This window comes from Pan troglodytes, chromosome 5 (assembly GCF_028858775.2).
Source record: "Pan troglodytes isolate AG18354 chromosome 5, NHGRI_mPanTro3-v2.0_pri, whole genome shotgun sequence".
Taxonomy (NCBI): domain Eukaryota; kingdom Metazoa; phylum Chordata; class Mammalia; order Primates; family Hominidae; genus Pan; species Pan troglodytes.
Window position 1 is genome coordinate 20406421 of NC_072403.2, and position 19597 is coordinate 20426017.

At 42.5% G+C, this 19597-nt stretch overlaps 2 long non-coding RNA genes across 7 annotated transcripts in view; one reads left to right on the forward strand and one right to left on the reverse strand.

Annotated features, from left to right (window-relative positions):
• Window positions 1–19597, forward strand: part of LOC107975068 (uncharacterized) — an 83545-nt gene that overhangs the window by 21819 nt on the left and 42129 nt on the right. For 2 of the 5 annotated variants that reach the window (XR_010157564.1, XR_010157567.1), the window contains exon 2: window positions 3625–3728. This is a non-coding gene — a long non-coding RNA (uncharacterized LOC107975068). Of the gene's footprint in view, window positions 1–764; window positions 2867–3624; window positions 3729–19597 lie in introns of those variants that run through there. The other 3 variants (XR_010157566.1, XR_008548424.2, XR_001718276.4) reach the window with 3 other exon arrangements.
• The window catches only part of LOC107975069 (uncharacterized), a 417195-nt gene that overhangs the window by 5595 nt on the left and 392003 nt on the right, over window positions 1–19597 (reverse strand). The window contains exons 8-10 of one of the 2 annotated variants that reach the window (XR_010157568.1): window positions 8472–8574; window positions 7871–7960; window positions 7043–7155 (exon numbers count right to left, since the gene is read on the reverse strand). This is a non-coding gene — a long non-coding RNA (uncharacterized LOC107975069). Of the gene's footprint in view, window positions 1–7042; window positions 7156–7870; window positions 8575–19597 lie in introns of both variants that reach the window. The other variant, XR_001718278.3, reaches the window with a different exon arrangement.

The window sequence follows — 19597 nt, forward strand, 5'->3', positions numbered from 1 at the left end:
GGCAAGGCTGTAACTTCAGAAGTCTCTGCCCTGCGGTGCTGTGCTCAGCATGGCCTGGGTGCTCAGTGGCTAGCAACCGTGAGCTCAGGTCTCACCTTTGGGCCACGTGAGCAGGTTGGCTGGACATCTATACTCTAGATAGTTCCTGCTTTGTTGTGGGATCTCCACCCACTAAGAGGTGGCCAGGAAGTTTAAAAAGACATGCTGGTTCTTTAGAATCTGGTTTCATGCATTCTTTTCAGATGGAATGATTGGGAAGTAGGGGAGAAAACAGAAAAGCACACTGGTGCCCTCCTGCGAACACAGCATCTGTCCCACCTTCATGCAGTCAAGCAAAGCAGAGGGAATGTGAATCAAAAAATTTAAGGTGAGGTGAGGGGAAGACCCCAAAGGACCACTGGCTGACACTAACCCTGGGACCAAGGGCAGGGCCCACAGCATTGACAAATCAACGGTGACTGCTCGCAGCCTTTGGTACTTGTGTACCATGGATTGCATCAGTAGAGTTTCTCTTACAGATAAATATACCTACTCTGTGTATGACTGACCCAAAGCAATGCCTGCCAGCCCAGAGCTATTTGGTACTGTCTTAACCACTTGGGCTGCCATAACAAAATACCACACACAGTCTTAAACAACAGACTTTTATTCTCTCACAGTCTTGGAGGCTGAGAAGTCCAAGATCAAGGTGCCAATTTGATTCCTGGTGAGGGCTCTCTTCCTGGTTTGCAGACAGCTGGCTTCTGGCTGTGTCCTCACATGGCCTTTCTTCTGAGTGTGCATGAAAAGAGACGGGGGGCGGACATCCCTGGTGTCTCTTCCTCTCTTTATGAGGCCACCAGTCCAGTTGGATTAGGGGTCCACCCTTGTGATCCCACTTAGCCTTAATTACCTCATAAAGGCCCTATCTCCAAATATAGTCATATTGGGCGGGGGGGGGGGGGGGTTAAGACTTTAGCATACAAATTTGGTGGGGACACAGTTCAGTCCATAGCAAGCCCAGACAAAATATAGCTGACTCACTTAGTACTTGGACCACTCCCCTTACAAGCCCTTTATTATTTTCATACACCCAGGTCCAGGTGTGCCCAAGCAGCAGCTGTATCTGTTTATCAGAGGGCTGCCCTCGGTCCAGAAACTATTTTGATAGTGCAATAATGAAGATTGACTTCCTTCTAGAAATGACAGTCCTTAACCGGTGAATGACAGGTGAGAGGGAGGTGTAAATACTCTAGCTTCCTTGGCCCCTGGCCAGGACAGCAGTGACAGTACACAGGAAGATCTGGAGAGAGAGTAAGTCACATCTCAGCGTTTCCTTTCCTGGGGCTTTGCTCAGTGTTGCACCCTGTCCTGGCATCCTCCTTTCCTTTTGGGGCCCACTTCTCAAACCCCTAACCAGTTTTTTCTGGTAATATTCCTTAAATGAATCACTCAGGGTCTGCTTCTGGGGAGTCCAACCTCAGACAACACAAGACCCAAGTGGCAATATTTGTTCCAACACCCAGAATCAACCCCGCATCCCCTCAGCTTAGATGATTTCTCAACATTATGAAGTTCAGGCATCCTAGGTCATTTATTTCACAAAGATTCTCAGAGTGAAAGAATCTATAATCCTGTTACATAAGCATAATAGGCAACTGTTTTTCCACTCTATGGAGTCTTCCAGAAGATCCCAGCTCAAAGTCAGTACCAAGGCCCTAAGGGAAATTCTGCTTCCTCAGTCTTAATTCAGAACAACCTAGGCCTTGGCCAAAACTTGCAATCAAGACACCCACAAATCACATCATGTTCCCCTCTCCCTGTAGCCGAGCAAATATGAAAGCCAACTGGGGGCTATATATAGCATTCACCAACTTTGGAAAACTTTTCAAAAATTGTTTTAGTTTCTTTCTTATTGTCTCCCCAGAGTCTGGTAATTCTGGAAAGAGGCCTGTAGATTGCCACTTGGGGAGTCCAGCAGAAAACCAATCCTGCAACTCCAGAAAGCTGGACAGTGACCCTGCTTTTTCCTCTACTGGGAGCTGTCAGCTCTCTCCTTCCTCCTGGCCCTTGGAGCCTCAGAACTGACTCCTATTGCTCTGCAGAGTGGGCTGCATTGGACACAGTGCAAAGAGTAAAACCAATGATTCAAATCGGGAGAACTACAGTTACTCGAGCTTCTCCTGCCTCCTATTTACATAAACTTCAAGAACATCTAGTTTAGGGGAAGCATTCGCATTTGATTCAACATGACACACTCCCCAGGAAACTTTCCGCAGTGCCCACATCACTAGAGCCTGGGCTTGCTATGATCACCATGGCTCTTGGGCCAACCCTGGGAACATTCCAAAGATACAAGCTTGGGCCGGAAGCCTAGAGAGAAATACCCAGAAGTCCTACAGTTTATTCCATCTCAATACATACTTCTCAGACAAGGGCTTGTAGGAAGGCAGATATGACAGGAAAGGAGGTCTCAGGAAAGCTCTCCAAGTCCCAATTCTTAGTCTTAGCTTCCCATGTTGAAGGTACTGATGGCCTTGGAATGGTGGACTTGGACCTGGATTTTCATGTACAGTTTAGTTTATACAGAGGGTGCTTCCCAAGCTTTGTGAAGGAAAGGAGAAGCTCTGTGGGAAGGAAAAAGACGGAAGTGGGGAGAGGAAAAGAGAAGCAGCAGGTAGCAAGGTTTGCCTTGTGTAGGTCATGACTTATTCAAGTTTTGCTGGACATGTGTTTTAGGGCCTTGTTTTCGCCATCAACGCACAGATCTGAGGGCGGCCTAGTGAGCACATCCCCCCACCTCCCCCCACCGCAGGAGTGTTTGTGTTGGAGGCGGGAGTGTTAAATTCCAACCTCAGCACAACTCTTGAAGACTCTGCCAGTTCAGGTGTGGCAAACAACAAAATGTGTTTTTGCTTTTCTTTTCTCTTTCCTTTCTCGCCAATCAAAGTGAATGGATTCTGAGCTTTCATTGGTGTTTAAATTAATTTTTGATGAAAAAATAAAGTTGGGGGCGGGGGAGTGGGAGTTAAAATTACAGTCTGCTCTATAAAGGCAAAGTAATTTCTGGAAGGTCATGAGCTGCTACTGGCAAGCGTGGCCTGGAGTTAGGAACAATGTACTTGCTGTTTCAGGAGCAAATCCAGGCTGGAGAAGGCTCTCTCTGCATAACCCAGGATTGGATTTAGTTCTGGATTCATGCAGACCTCTCTGGCAGCTGATGGACAAGTTAGGGCTGTGTGAGCATTGGCCTGTCGCTGGCCCAGACTTCATTCTTTAGTCCTGAGGCCACAGCATTTCCATGTGGACTTATGAATCCAGTGAGAGAGGGAGAGTGGAGAAGAAGCTGGAGTGGCCCCTTGGCTCTTTTATTACCTAGGATAGTGCTTGGCATGCCATAGGTGCTCATCGTGTGTGTACTGAGTAAAGAACTTACCAAAGCAGCCCTATTCTCTATAGTTGTTCACTGAGGAGGTGCAAGCAAGATACAGGTGGTGCTATTAAATGAGAGAAACATACAAGGATCTTCTTAATTTCTCTCTTTCTAAACCTAAAAATTAGATATGCCATTGAACTTTGTGAGAAAGGGGATGAAAGAAGCATTACTTGAAGTGAGTAATCCATGCTTTATTGCCTCTACTTTAGGGGCAAGAAACCAATTGGGTGTTGTGCCTAAGAACGTGGACCCTGTGGCCAGACTGCTTGGATCAGTGTCCTCCCTCCACCACTTTGTAGCCATCTGACCTCAGGCAAGTTACTTCACCTCTCTATGCCTTGGCTCCTCATTTATAAACTGGTGATATGAACAGAGCCTGTGTTCTAGGATTGCTGTGACAATTACACAGAAATGAGTCAACATGTATATAGCACACAGAACAATGCCAGGCACACAGCAAGTGCTATTTATGTTCTTCTTTCTTCCTCCTCCTCTTCTTACTTTATGCCATTCTGATAAACACTATTTTATTTATTTTATAATTTAGGAACTGATTCTAAACTACATTAAGTAATTTGTTTAAGGTCAAGCATCTAGTGAGTGTTGGGCACTGTGTTGGAGCTTCGGTCTGTCTGACTTCAAGGCCTGTGCTCCTTTCAAGGTGAGGTGTTTGACACATCCCCTGCTTGCCATCCTGGTGGCATTCTCTCAACCACCAAAGCTTATGAAAACATGCCACTCAGGTTAGCTTCCACCGGACACTGACAGAGGAGCAATTATACCTCTGCCAAAGAAAATTCTCAGTGCCAATAAGGGTTCTGGCTACTGTGGTATACTTAGAGGAAATGAATTTAGGAAGTTTTAATTAAGATTTCAAGGATGAGAAGAGGAAAATATGAAGGAGATGGAATAAATATTCTTCTACTTTGATTGGGAGGGTCAAAATTCGCTTTCGCTGTCTCATGAAGGTTGAAGTTCTAGGATTCAGGAATAGGATTCTTTGCTATTGGGTATTAAAAAGCAATAGAGCTCCAAATATATGCAATCAATCCATCCCATCTTTAGGGAAACCTAAATCTAAGCCACTTAGTATAGAGAGCCACTTGTCCTGTGAGTAAAGACACTTTTACAAGATTTAACAGAGAATAGGAGCAGGAAAGAGACCAACGTAAGGCAGTTGCTAGAACAACAGAATTGCTTTACAGTTCTGACTTCACAACCTCATTTTCCTGACCTGATAGTTCTGAGACGAACTTCTCCGGGTGTATCTAGAATCTATTCCTTCTGTGAGGTGGTCACCAGGCCTGGTGACCTTTTAAGTTTAATGTATTAGAGCCAGCTGGGTCTTTGAGCCAGTGTAAGGAGACCGTGTGAACACTTGTTAGCCATGTTCCTTTGTCCAGTAGCGTTTCAGTGCTACCTAAGCATCTCTACAGCTATTGTGTCTGACCTGCTCTGGGGATTGAAACATATAGTTGGAACAGGAGGCAGTGGCTTTTTTTTTTCTTCAATAGATTTCTAAAACCTTTAAATGAAGTACTGCATATATACAGAAAAGTACATAGAGCATAAGTATATAGTCCAGTGAGCTATCACAAAATGAATGTACCTGTGTAAGTGCCACTCAGGTTAAAGAATAGAGCATTATCAGCACCCAAGAAACCCACTGAATATTCCCTCCAATTTATCATGCTCTTCCTTCTCTCCAAAGGTTACCACTGTCCTGACTTATAACGCCATAGGTTAGTTTTATTTGCATTTGAGCCACATATAATTAGAATGATACATTCTGTATTCTTTCAGGTCTGGTGACTTTCACTTACTGTTACATTTGAAAGTTTTAGTAGATTTGCATGTAATAGGAGTTCATGTATTTTTACTGCTGAATAGTTTTCCATTCTATAAATATACTATGAGTTATTTACCCATTCAACTGTCCATTTAATGGACATTTAGGTTGTTTAAAATTTGAGGTTATTATGAATAATGCTGCCACAAACATTCTTATACATGTCTTTTGTGTATATTTCTGTGGGAGTACATATCTGCAAGTGGAATTGCTGAGTCAGAAAGTATGCATGTAGTACTCAGCATTAGAGGAAACTTGCCAAAGAGTTTTCCGAAGTGGAAATGTGCCAGTTTACGCTTCCACCAACAGTGTGTATGTTCAAAATCCTTGCTAACATTTGGTATTGTCAGGCTTTTAAATTATGATTGTTCCAATAGGTGTGTAGTAGCATGTCATTGTGGTTTTAATTTTTATTTTCCTGAAGACTGATAAAGTTGAGTACCTTTGGAATGTTAATTGGCAATTTGGCTACCTTTGGTGAAGTGCCTGAACATGGCACTGGGTTATTTGTCTTCCTTATTAATTTGTAGTTTTCACTTATTCTGGACATGCGTTATATGTGTTGCAAATAATTTCTCCCACTATGTGGGTTGCCTCTTCGGTACTTTAATGGTATTTTGGGGTGAACAGAACGTCTTAAAATTAAAGGACCACAATGTAGCTTTGCCTTTTTGATTAGGACATTTTGTGACTATTTAAAAATCTTCTAAGATCATAAAGATATTCTCCCATGTTAACTTCTAGAACAGGGGTTGGCAAACTATGGACTGTGATCCAAATCCATTCTGCCAACTGTTTTTGTAAATAAAGTTTTATTGGGATACAGTCATGCTCATTCATTTACACATCACCCATGACTACTTTTGTGCTACAACAGACCTTATGGCACACAAAGCCCAGAATGTTTATTCTCTGGCTCTTTACAGAAAAAGTTTGCCAAACCCTCGAGAAGATTTATTGTTTTGCCTTTCACATTTGGAATGGTATTTGTGTATAGTGGGTGGTAGGGATCAAGATTTTTTTCCATATGAATATGTAATTGAACCAGTGTCATTTATTAAGGGCTTAGCCTTTCCCCATGATTCCCTATGTCATAAATCAAATCAAGTATACATATATGTGTGGATCTGTTTCCAGATTTTCAATTCTTTTTATTGGTCCATTTTTCTATCCCATGACCAACACGACTCTGTTTTACTTGGTGCACTTTTAAAAGTGAGTCACGATATCTTCCCACTTCATTTTTCTTCAAGATTGTCTCTGTTACTGTTAAGACTTGACATATCTGTATTAGTTTTTGAATGGGCCTGTCAATTTCCTCAAAACACCTTCCTGGGATTTAGATTGGCATTATATTGATTCTGTAGATCAATTTGGAGAGGTTTGACTTATTTACAGTGATGAGATCCTTCCAGTTCATAAAAGTGATGTATTTTTTAATTTATTTAGGTCTTCTTCAATTTCTTTCAATAATATTTAGACCTGACTTTGATATCCTGTACATATTTTGATTGGTTTATTTCTAGGTATCTTTGATGCTATGATAATTTATGTCAACACTAGCTTTTGTGTAAAAGAAAAAAACTACTAACTAGTCACCTACTGATATGGTTTAGCTCTGTGTCCCCATCCAAATCTCATGGCAAAGTGTAATCCCCAATGTTGGAGGAGGGGTCTGGTGGGAGGTGATTTGATCCTGGGGGCAGATTTTCCCCCTGCTATTCTCACAACAGTGAGTTCTCACGTGATCTAGTTGTTTAGAAGGGTGTAGCACTTACCCCTTCTTATTCTTCCTCCTTCTCTGGCCATGTAAGATGCGCCTCCTTCCTCTTCATCTTCTACTGATGATTGTCAGTTTCCTGAGGCCTCCCAGCCATGCTTCCTGTGCAGCCTGCAGAATCAGGAGCCAATTAAACCTCTTTTCTTTGTAAATTACCCAGTCTCAGGTAGTTCTCTATAGCAATGTGAGAACAGACTAATACACCCAGCAAATGCCATGCTGTAGTGGAAATACTGTGGAGACCAAAACAATGTTACATGCTCTAAGAAATAAAAATTGTTGGGTGGTAAAGGGAAATGACAAGCCTGGCAGGAAAAAATCATCACACACAGCACATTTATATACACACACTCACTTAAGTGTCTGTCTCTTCCATAGGTTGAGAATGCATACTGGTATTGGCTCTTAAGGCTCCATGACAGAATGGAAAGAGTGCTAGTGGAATGTCAGGACTCCTGGATCCTAAGCTTGGTTCTTCACAAACTAGTTGTGAAATTTCAGGCATAGCTCTACTTAACCTCCTTAGATCTCAGTTTTTACACCTCTAAAAAGTGAGTTGGCTCTAACATTGACTTATAAATAAGGAAAGGGAACCCTTTGGTTCCTGGTGAGTTCTGACATAGGGATGTCCTGGGTATGATTTGGGGGGCGGGGTCTGCCTGCCAAGAGATTTCTTAAAGAAAAGCTATCTTCCTACTAGTTTGTGAATGCTTAGTAATTCTTTGACAGAACAAATGTCTCTGAGAGAGGGGATCCCCTGAGGTGAATAAGCAGAGGAATAACAGATGCAAGAAGACATCACAAGGATCAGACACAGGTGCCTTACCTGAAGTACGTTCCAGAGGTGGAGAAGGTTCAGGAAAAAGCATAGAGGCAGAAGTGCAATGAAGCTGGCAGTGTCCATGCAGGGACTTCCCTTTGAATCATGAAAGTTTCATAGAAGAGATGAATTGAGATTCTGCCTTAAAAGTCTTTAAAGAAAGAGTTACAATCAATGGACAAAAAGTGCTGCCATTTCTCTTTGTGTCTAACAGTAATGATGAGGAGTGGGTAGAGCAGCAAAGGCTGTTTGTCAAAATTCATGGTCCTCCTCACCTAGTAAAATATTCACCCTGGAATATTTCCTGATCTTTGATCCCTGATCCCTGCTGCCCAATCAGAGACTCCATTCCCAGCACACCCCTGCATTTGTGTTGGGCCAGTAGAATATATAGAATTAGTATTTGTTACTTCTGAACCACGACCATTAAGAAGCATGTGTGCCTTCTCCATCTTTTGTTTCTCTTTCCATGGCTAGAACCTAAGGACTCCCAGTTCCCAGGAGATAATGGAGCCTCAAGATGTAAGGAGCCCGTCTAAGCTTTGTGCTGCTATAACAGAATACCTGGGACTGGGTAATTAATTAAGAACAGAAATTTATTTCTCACAGTTCTGGAGGCTGGAAAGTCCAAGATCAATGCACCAGCATGTTAATTGCTTGGTGAGGGTCTAGTCTCTGCTTCCAAGATGGTGCCTTCAATGCTGCAACCCCTGAGGGGAAAAAGAGATGTATCCTCACATGGTAGATAGCAGAAGGGCAAAAAGGGATGAACTTCCTCTATCAACACCTATTATAAGGACAGCTAATCTCATTCATGAGAGTAGAGACCTTATGGCCTAATCACCTCTTCAAGGCCCTATCTTTGAATACTATCACATTGGCAACACTCGAATTTTGGATGGGACACATTCAAGCCATAGCAGAGCCCCAATCTTTGAGTTATCTCATTGAGGAAAGTGATGTGCCCACCAGACTGTTCTGTGAATGAGAAATAAAATTCTGTTGTGTTAAGTCACAAAAGTTTGAGGTTTATTTGTTACAGCAGCCAATGTTAACCTAAAAAATGCAGTTTGTTTCCGAAACAATTCACAGTAGTGACAGGAAAGGAATAAAAGCACAATGTTCTTATATTACTGCCATTTCACCTAGGAAAAGAGAGAAAATGTGAAAGGAGGATAACTAAAAAAAAAAGTTTCCCCAAACTTTTTAAAGTTACTGGAGAATGTTCACAATTTATATAAAAATAGGATGATAATAATGTCAACACGTAATATCTGTGCCTAATAGATTTTCACTCCCCCAAGTTGCATTTTAATTTTCCTAAATTGGCTCATGACATATTCGTATGTGGGATTCAACATTTAGCAACAAATAAGACTTCCTTCTCTCTTGGCACTTCTTACTCCTCCCTTTCCCCCACGCATCCATATCCCTGCTGCCTTCTCCTTCCCACAAAGCTCATTTTTGGCAAAGTGGTTTTTATAAACCACACATTTTAATGAATTAAGTGTAGTCCCACGATCACACTTACATTCTCCTACAGTCCCCTGACTTCCACACTCCTCCAGCTATGGGAATTTTCCCTCACACCTCCAGAAAGGAAAAAAATGAATTGAAAATTTTGTCTATAAGTAGAAAAGTTATGCACAGAATGTGATGGCTCTCCCACTTTTCTTTTTTTTCTTTTTCTTTTTCTTTTTAATGCAAGAAGGAAGATGATTTTCAAACATTGCACGTCCTCTGAGAAACTAAAATATTCAGTGCTGTTTTTCTTTTGGCAGTAGCATAATTGGTTGTGATCATAAACCCACATAGTTCCTTTTATCCTTTTTAGTGGCAGCTTCATGGATTGTCTTCTACCCTGTCAAAGAAGAGAGTTGGGGTGTTTGACAGCAAAGAAATTTAGGAGAATTTCAGAGCAGAAAAGGACTTTGTACATCATAGTTTCCAAACTTCTTATTTTACTGCTCTGGATACTGAGGTTCATAGGTGGTTTAACTTGCCGAAAGTCATGGGGTTAGCCAATAGCTTCTGCGAAATTAAGCTATACCCAACTTTTACAGTTTGTATCACATGAAGTTTCAATCACACAATCTTCTTGGATCCTTGCAACAGCTGCATGATGGTACTAGAACCACTCTCTGCTAGTGAAGTGACATAAGAATGCTCATCAGAGTGCTAGGACTTAGAATTGCATCCCTGGCCAGGTGCGGTGGCTCACGCCTGTAATCCCAGCACTTTGGGAGGCTGAGGCGGGTGGATCACGAGGTCAGCAGATCGAGACCATCCTGGCTAACATGGTGAAACCCCGTCTCTACTAAAAAATACAAAAAATTAGCCAGGCGTGGTGGCACACGCCTGTAGTCCCAGCTACTCGGGAGGCTGAGGCAGGAGAATGGCGTGAACCCGGGAGGCGGAGCTTGCAGTGAGCTGAGATCGTGCCACTGCACTCCAGCCTGGGTGAAAGAGCAAGACTCCGTCTCAAAAAAAAAAAAAAAAAAAAAAAAAAAAAAGAATTGCATCCCTGACCACTGAGTCCATATTCTCAAGTCCACCTAGCTTTTTTTTTTTTTTTTTTTTTTATGTTTTTGTGGTGTCACCAACAAAGCATTAGATACTTGGCCAGGGTCTGGAGTTACCTAGACAAAGGGCATAATCTATGCTCTCTAAGAGCACACAGTTTAGTGAGGTCAGATAAATAAACAGGTGATTCCAGCCCAGTATGATCAATGCTTCTATCTTTTGCACTTGGCATGCAATCAATCATTTCAGAAGCAATGGTTGCATTTCCCAAGAAAAAAAACAACAAAATAACAGCAGTGGTAGCAGCAGCAGCAGCAGCAGCCGATGGCTGACTCATCAAACGAGGAGGCACCAACAGCTTTGCCTCCCAACTAAGGAACATCTTACTCAATCTCCTTCCCACCCCCCATCACCACCTGTAGGCTTGGAACCAATAAAGGCTTTGGAAATGAAAGATAATGTGCTAATAGGATGTTAAAACAAAACCACTCTCACCACCCACCACCAGAGGTAGTTTGTGTAAAGGCGTTATTCCCGAGCCTCACGCTTCATTTCATGACTCCAACTTGTGGCACTTTGCTAGGTTTGCAAGTGTTGCTTATCCAGAGAGCTCAGAGATTGTTTTTGGCAAAGGACTCAAAGCAGGCAGATCCAACCCCTCTCGCTGTCTCTTTCTTGTTGCCAAAACATAAGACTCTTAGTTTAATGGAAAAGTCGTGTGAATTTTGCTTCCAAGGAATAACCTGAGATTACAGTTAAAATTAAGTAGTAGAGGAAGATTGGGAATTAGAAAAACTAAAAGATCTGGTCCTGAAAATTAATACTGTGTATACCATACCATTAATGCTGTGTATTAATTTTAACTCTTGAACAAGGCTATTCACCTCTTGGTTTTAGTTTTTCCATCTTTGAAATAAGAAGAGTGAACTAAATATTTTCTAAAGTCTCCAACAATTCTGGCATGTATGCATTCAAAATTTTGTTATTTAATTTTAGAGAATATTTATTGGGTTCAGTTACCATTAGTTATGTGCCAGTCACTGTGGTACACACTGGTGAAAAGAGGTGAAAGGCCCAGCTGCCTTTCATATGGTTGAGAGACGAGCTAGGGAGTGGAGCAGTTAAAATTTAGCAGGAGGCGTGGGTTTGAAGAGGTGTGCACAGGAAGCTGTGGGGCACAGAAAAAGGGCACTGGGCACCTCCAGATTTACTAGATCTTTCTCCACTGATAGGAATCAGAACATGCCACTCTAAAACAGGCAACTTTAACATATTGATTATTTTGAGCTGAATGAACAGCAGATGTAGGAAAGGCTCTCTGATCTCGCCCTTTCTACCCAAAAGCTGGCACAGACTTCCTACAAGAAAAGTGCCTTCCTTTCCCTTACCAGGGAGAAGAGAACATTCCTATTACTGAAGACAGAGAGTCAATGTCAAGATGAATCTGTACAAACAAACCTACTAAAACAACCTTTATCTTCCACTAGTTTCTCCAATATTTCCTAGTCACTTTCCCACAATTTGCTGCCCCAGCCCCAACTCCTTTTGCTCCACAGTTGATCATTCTTTGTTGAAATGGTATATACCCTCTCGGGCCTTTTCATTTCTTTTTTCTATGAAGTCTCCTATGCCATGCAGAAATATTAACATCAAATAAAATGTCTATGCTTTTCTCCTGTTTCTCTGTCTTTTGTCAGTTTAATTCTCAGGCCCAGCTGCAGAACCTAAGAGGGTAGAGGAAAAATCTTTCCTCCCTTACACCACCTTTGCTCTTCCCTGGGAGATTGGTCTACATGGACCACGTCAACAAGACTCCTGGGCTGTCTGGTTTCTTGTTGGCTTCAACTGACAGGCAGCACTTTAGGAGACTGGGGCAGAGAGGAGAGGCAGCTCTGGAGTATTTCTTTCTCTCCTTGGGAAGATGACTCCATCAAATATCACTGCTCATCCCAAACTCACCTACTGTCTCCCTTACCTTCTCCCTTATGACCTACAGATAATGAGAGCTCCACTGCTGCTGCTAGTCCAAAGTTTCTATACCAGTTCCTGTAGTTTCACTTAACTGCACCCATAACTTTATAATTAGTTCCTTGTAAATAAACTTTCCTCATATTTAGATTGATCAGAGGGTGTCATCTGTTTTCTGTTGGGACCCTGGATGATGTAGGCATGAAAACCACTTTTGAGGTGTGTGTATATTGGAGGTAGTGAAGGAGCAGTTAGTTAAAAGGAAAGAAAGGGCAGGAGAATGGGGAAAGCGTCCCAAAGGAAAACAGAGCTAAGTCTTAAAAGATGTCTTGAAAAGACACAATGTCTTGAAAGAAATAATGAGAAGGGAGAAATAATTTCAGAGAGAAACATGTGGAGGCTCAGAGACTTGAAAGTGTCCTGGGGACGGTGCAAATGATCAAGGTGACTGCAGGGAAGGACTGGTAGGTAGGAGGATGGTAAGCGATGAGGTTGGAGGGGAGGCGAGGGAGAGATCATGAAGGACTCTGTATGTTCTGTGAATGCGTTTGGGTTCTATCCTGAAGACAATGGGAAATTACTGAAAGATTTTTAAGCAGAAAAGTAACATAATCTGGTTGGAATTTCAAAAGATTCCTCTGGTATGTAGTGTGGGAGAAAGCAGGACTAGAAGCAGGGAGATTGTTTGGCATGTTCCTTCAATGATCAACACAAGAATCAGTGACAATATGAAATTTGGCAGTGGTGGTGGGGCAGCAGGAAGTATATGTGAGAACTATTGAGGAATTTGGTGAGGAATTGGGTCCGGTAGTAAGTCTGAGATGATGCCCAGATGTTTGGGTTGGGCCAGTTAAAAGATGGTGGAATCATTCACAAACAGACGGGATCCTAAAGGGGGAACTGTATTAATCTGTTCTCGCATTGCTATAAAGAAATACCTGAAACTGGGTAATTTATAAAGAAAAGAGGTTTAACTGGCTTACAGTTCCACAGGCTCTACAGGAAGCATAGTGGCATCTGCTTCTGGGGAGGCTTCAGGAAACTTACAATCATGGTAGAAGGCAAAAGGGGAGCCAATACTACACGGCCAGAGCAGGAGAAAGAGAGAAAGAGGGAAGAGGTGCTACACACTTTTAAACAACCAGATCTCATGATAACTCACTCACCCACTATTATGAAAACAGCACTGAGGGGATGGTTTAACCTATCCATGAGAACTACACCCCCTTGATCCAATCACCTCCCATCAGGCTCCACCTCCAACACTGAGGGTTAGAAGTCAACATGAGATTTGATGGGGACACAGATTCAAAGCATATCAAGAACCAAACTCAATTAACTCCTCATTCGTTTTTTTCCAGTACCCTCAGGAACGTCCCCTGATCACTGGCTTTTTTTCAACATTCAGCTTGCATATTGCCCTTCAGTGGCCTCTGCTATTACGACCCAGCCAGTGGGGGGCCATATCAGTTCCTTCCTCACATTTAAAAACTACTGAGTGAATACATGCACAGTTCCAGGCACAGAGTTAAACATTGAATAGAGGTTACTATGAAAACCAATGTGTAAACTCAGTCCAAAATATGGTTATAAAACGTCTTTGCTCATTCACTAAATCCTTTTTGAGTGCCTACTTTGTGCCTTTTGTTGTTTATTCCTTATGTGGGCAACTGTCAAAAAGCTGTGAGAAAGGGCTTATGCTATTTAAATAATTTCTTCTCTCTCTTTGTATTCTTCTCCATTTCTCCTTTTGTTCTCCCCCCTTCTCCTCCTCTTCCTCCTCCTTCATTTCCTTCGGCTTTCTTTTTCCTATATGCATACAGTTTTTGTGTCCGGGAGAAAAAAAGTCTAGAGAGCTAGATTTTTAGAGAGCATTAAAAAAAACTTGCCTGAATTATTGATTCATAGCTTTATAATGCACCCAGTATAGTAAGGACATTTATAGATTTCATGAGCTGTTTAATATCTATTTGTGGAGTACCACCATGTGCAATCATCTTGGACTCATTATGTTTCTTTGGCTGCCCAGTGAGTCATAATGAGCCTCTGAAAAAATGTAGAATAATGGTTTAGAACTAGAGGGAATGAAATAACAGTCAAAGTCAAATATAAAATTATTAGTACATGTAGTCTGTAAGAGCAATCAAGACAAGGAAGGGATAGAGGGCCTATTATTACACGCACATGTGTGCACACACATGTGCATGCACAAACTTTAAAGGGTTTTCAGTAAAGGGGGAGGTAGCTGGGGAGCCCTATGAAGAAGATTCTTAAAAGTGAAGGGTTGCAGCTCTATTTTTCCATTAAGATTCAAGCACGTGGGGGTAGGGAGCTCAAATTATGGGGAGGAAATAGAAAAGCCAATGGAGGCCCTTCTGAGAAGAGGGAGCCCTGTACTGAGAGGATGAAAGAGACTTTATTCTCCAGCAGTTAAAATGAAGAGGAAGAGATCATTTCTAAACAGGGCACAAGAAATAGCTTCATTTCTCCCTATTAACCTCTGTTCCCCTAAAGAAAGCCAGTTGAAGCAAGCAGGACAAAAGAATTCTACGTAAGCCTAGTGAAGAATACCTTCTATGATAGGAGCCATATTTCGAAAAAATATTAATGTAATTTTCTCTTTCAATTGTGCAAGTATAGATCTTTATTTCTAATTGGTTCCAAGGTCATCAGCCCAGAGGTCTGTGGGTGTGTTCTATGGTGTGCAAAGGGAAAAAAAGAGGATATTCAGCATTTGATATTTAAAACAGGATTTCAAGCAAGATAAAAGTCTTGAAAGAAGACTTTTTTTTTTTCCTGAGACCCATCTGAATTGCTTTATCTCCTCCTTTGGCCTGTGTACTGAATTCTTATCATTTTATGTTATCTTTGCATCCATTTTGAATATAAATTGGACTTTCTCATACAGAAGCAGGGCTTTATCTTCTTCGACACAGTTTCCAGTTTTCTGCCTCCTCCCAGTTCCTCAAGCTGGTTAATCCAGACATCTGCCCTATACAACTCCTTTCCCCTGGCAACCACCTCCCTAGGGAACAGTTAGACACAGCCTACTTGACTTGCCTCACTGACCCCCACACCCTATGTGGACTGCACAGATGTGCACCAGTGACCACTTCTCAGTCACAGCACAACTCCATGGAATTCGTGTCTGCTTGCTCTGAACTCACCAGTTAGAACTCCCACAGGGAAACCTGCTTAGATAATGCCCTGGACCCCAATAAAGGCTTTGACCCACAGGTTTTTCTCCCTTCCTTGCTCTCTGCCCACTGAGTGAGCACATATGTCCCTGAAGGTTCCTCTGTTCTGCTGGTCCTGCAAAACGTGCTGCCCTCCTTTCTCTGGGATCTGTAAGTAATAAACTGCTTCTGGTATTTCATGTGTTTCATGTGTTTTGTGGAGTTGCCTCCTCTGTGTCTCTCCTGACCAACACACGTGAACCTAACTTCTTTCCAAATCATGGTTCTCCTATAGAATGGCTATCTTGGCAGGAGTAAACTGGACACAGTCCAGATAAAAGCCACAAGGGCATCTGCTAGTATAAATAAATTTTCTGTGAGAGGGGCACCTGGTCACAGGTTGAAAACTTAGGCATGAGGCTGTCCACCAAGATAAAGAAGCACCCCAAGAAAGGCACACTGTAAACATCTACAGGAAAATCCCTGGAGCCCTGTCAAGTCAGCACTAGAGTTTATATTCACTGTCCGGAGAGAGACCTCAAGAACAAATTAGAAATAAAACAGCCTATTCAGCACCAACAAGAATCACCCAGATCTACAAGTTTCCCTGCAGGGTAGAAAAGTTATTCTTTTGGAGACAACAGGTAGGCCATGAAGCTTGCTGGTCCATGGGAAGAGGAGATACCACAGAGGAAGACAGGCAAGCCCTACTCTTCCCGTCCCAGGAGATGATGAGAGGAAAAATGAAGAGAGAGTGAAGGGGAGGGGGCTGATTTAGGACTATCCAAAAGGAGTTAATGCAAACACCAAGGAGGCACTGAGACAAAATAGAGGAGCATTGTCAAGGGGATGGATTGGGGTTGGGGAGAAATTTGCCCTTCTGGAAGACTCCATCAGTTGCTATCTGGTAAAGGGAGATTGAATATACAAATGGACAATGACCAGACCATACTTAAAAATAGAACTCTGGCCGGGTGCGGTGGCTTGTGCCTGTAATCCCAACACTTTGGGAGGCCGAGGCAAGTGGATCACCTGAGGTTGGGAGTTTGAGACCAGCCTGACCAGCATGGAGAAACCCTGTTTCTACTGAAAATACAAAATTAGCTAGGCATGGTAGTGCATGCTTGTAATCCCAGCTACTCGGGAGGCTGAGGCAGAAGAATTGTTTGAACCTGGGAAGCAGAAGTTGCAGTGAGCTGAGATCACGCCATTGCACTCCAGCCTGGGCAACAAGAGTGAAACTCCGTCTGAAAAAAAAAAAAAAAATAGAACTCTGACCCACAATCTGCAGGAATCTGCCCACCTTATCTATATAACACCCCCCTTATCTACAATAACCAGCCTAGGAAGCCAGCCTGCCTGAAGTCAGACTTGCAGGAGGCCAGATTGCTGTCTCTAGTAACAATCAATGAAGCTGAATAGTAACTTCTGTAATAATCTGCAAAAAATGACCAGAACTTTATGAATAATGGACAGCTTCCCTAATTTTTGTCCATGCTTCCAACGTAGGGCCAACCAGAGAAAGGCAAATATTCACCCCTAAGTAATCACTTAGGATGCCCCCGCTCCTAGTGAGCCAGCCACCTCCAGCTTCCCATGCCAACAGCCTCCAATCAGCATACACCTGGAGCCTTCCCTTCATTCCACCCTAAGGCTCCTCCACTCCTCTGCCCGCCTTTGCATTGCTGCCAAAAGTGACAGTGGCAGACTCCCTTGCTATAGAAAGCTCTGAATAAATAGCCTTTGCTTTTCTCATTTGGTTGGTCTTCGTTTATTTCTACAGTAGAGAAGCTTAGAATAGAGTCAGTTGGTCTAACATGAGGGCCTCTATGGCAGGAAATAGATTGTCTAGGCTGGAGAATTGAATGAGGAATCAGAGTGTGTTACAAATGGCTATTGCTGAGGGAAGATAAAGTCACCCAGAGAGAGCTGTCAGGCCTGACCAAGTGAGAGGAACCAGAACAAGTATTATCCTGGCTGTGAGCTTGAGCTATGAACTCCAGTGGGGTAAGTGGCAAGTGAGAGACTCCAGGAACCAGACCCTGGACCTTGACCTGTCTATTCTTCCTTCTGTAAGAAGACACGTAAGTCACATCCCTTCCCCTATATACCAAGAAACTATCTGGGAGAGGAGCTGCAGAGAAAAGTAGAAGTGTGAAAAATTGGAGTGATTGGGCATTTTTACTTAAAGATGTGGGGTATCCATTAAAGGGGCTGTTTAAATGACTGCATCATCAGCTTTGCTGTTACTTCCCCACTAACCAGCTCACCCATAAAAGCATATCAGTTATGGGAAAAATATTAAAACCATATTTTCTCTGCATGTTTAAGTTGTAGTTAAGCAAATTTTGTAATTCCATAAGAACTGAAACTAATGTATTTTCTTGTTCCTTAGCTAAACAACTCTGGGATAAAGAATAGGCTTTTAGTTGAACAATGCTGAGATCAGGCAAGAACAAGTCAGCTACTTGCTCCAGTGAATACCTGCTCCTGGAAAATAAGACGTGGAGCTACTGAAACAGCTGACTTATCAGGACTAACGGGTCGCTCATCAAAGCTCACTTTTATATTCTCACCTTGTGGTGCCTACCAATCCAAAGCTATTGTGCCACAAATTCTGCCCAATCCCAACCAGTTCCCTGCCTTTGAAGACCCACCTAAGAATCACCCAGCCTAGGCCCTAAAACCCTAAATAATCCTCCCCTGACTTCTCTCTTCTGAGATGCTACTGGATTCTGTATCTAGATCAAGCTGATGTTCTCTCTTATTGCAATAAGTCTATAAAAACCCAGCTTTGCTTAACCAACACTTTTTCTTTTCTGGTGGTCTTTTTGGACACTCCATAGCCAGTGCCATTATGCTTTAAATTGCATAGTCTGGCTATGGAATGCTAGGGGAAAACAGCCACAGGCAACAAGTTAAGCTCATAGCTACAGGAAACAGATGAATTCTTTCTGAGCAAAAGTAACTACAACCCAGAAGACCAAACGTTAGAAGTATACATCCAGGAGAAGCTATAAACACCTATCCTAGTAACTAACAAAGACATAAGACATGTAGTTTCTATACATGGAGTAGACCAATCACACCACTTTTATTTTCAGTGATTTCCTGTACACACAAAGAGCATCAATTAAATTTAAGAAGAAAACAGTATACAAAAGAACATATAAAATATCTACATAAATGTATGCACAGATATGATGCATAGTTGGGACCATGCAAGTCCAGGGGTTCTTTTTCCATACCTTGTATTAAATTCACCCAGTATTTAGGGAAGATGACATGGTTTGACTGTGTCCCCACCCAAATCTCATCTTGAATTACAGCTCCCATAACCCCCAAGTGTCATGGGGGGACCTGGTGGGAGGTAATTGAATAATGGGAGTGGGTTTTCCCATGCTGTTCTCATGATAGTGAATAAGTCTCATGAAATCTGATGGTTTTATAAAGAGCAGTTCCTCCGCACACACTCTCTTGCCTGCCACCAGGTAAGACGTGCCTTTGCTCCTCCTTCACCTTCCACTATGATTGTGAGGCATCCCCAGCCATGTAGAACTCTGAGTCCATTAAACCTCATTTTCTTTATAAATTGCCCAATCTTGGGTATTTCTTCATAGCAGTATGAAAATGGACTAACACAGAAGAAAAGGAAGGAGGAAGAGAAGGAGAAGAAGGCCCTGATTTTCCTAAGGCTCCTGTAGACCAGATTACTTCATGCTCTCCTTTTCAGAGCTCTCACATAGAAAAGCTAAAAGGACAGGCCCATGGATATGGAAAAAGCTGGACAAGCACGTACATCCAGTGATGCCTGCTTAGTATGTTCACTTTGCACACCCTCTTAGCCCAGTCCCTTCCCATGGCCCCCAGGCTCATGCTTCATGTTGTCCACATAAGCATTTCTATTGTGTCTTGACACCAAGCATCAATTCCTCAGTTACCACAATTTGCAATTCTCATCCATGTCATCCTCAACACATAATGCTTTATTCCCTCTCCTCGGCTGTCAGTGAGAACTTGGAGGGCACTTGCTTCTATAGTTAACTCTCAGATGAGGGTTGGCTGA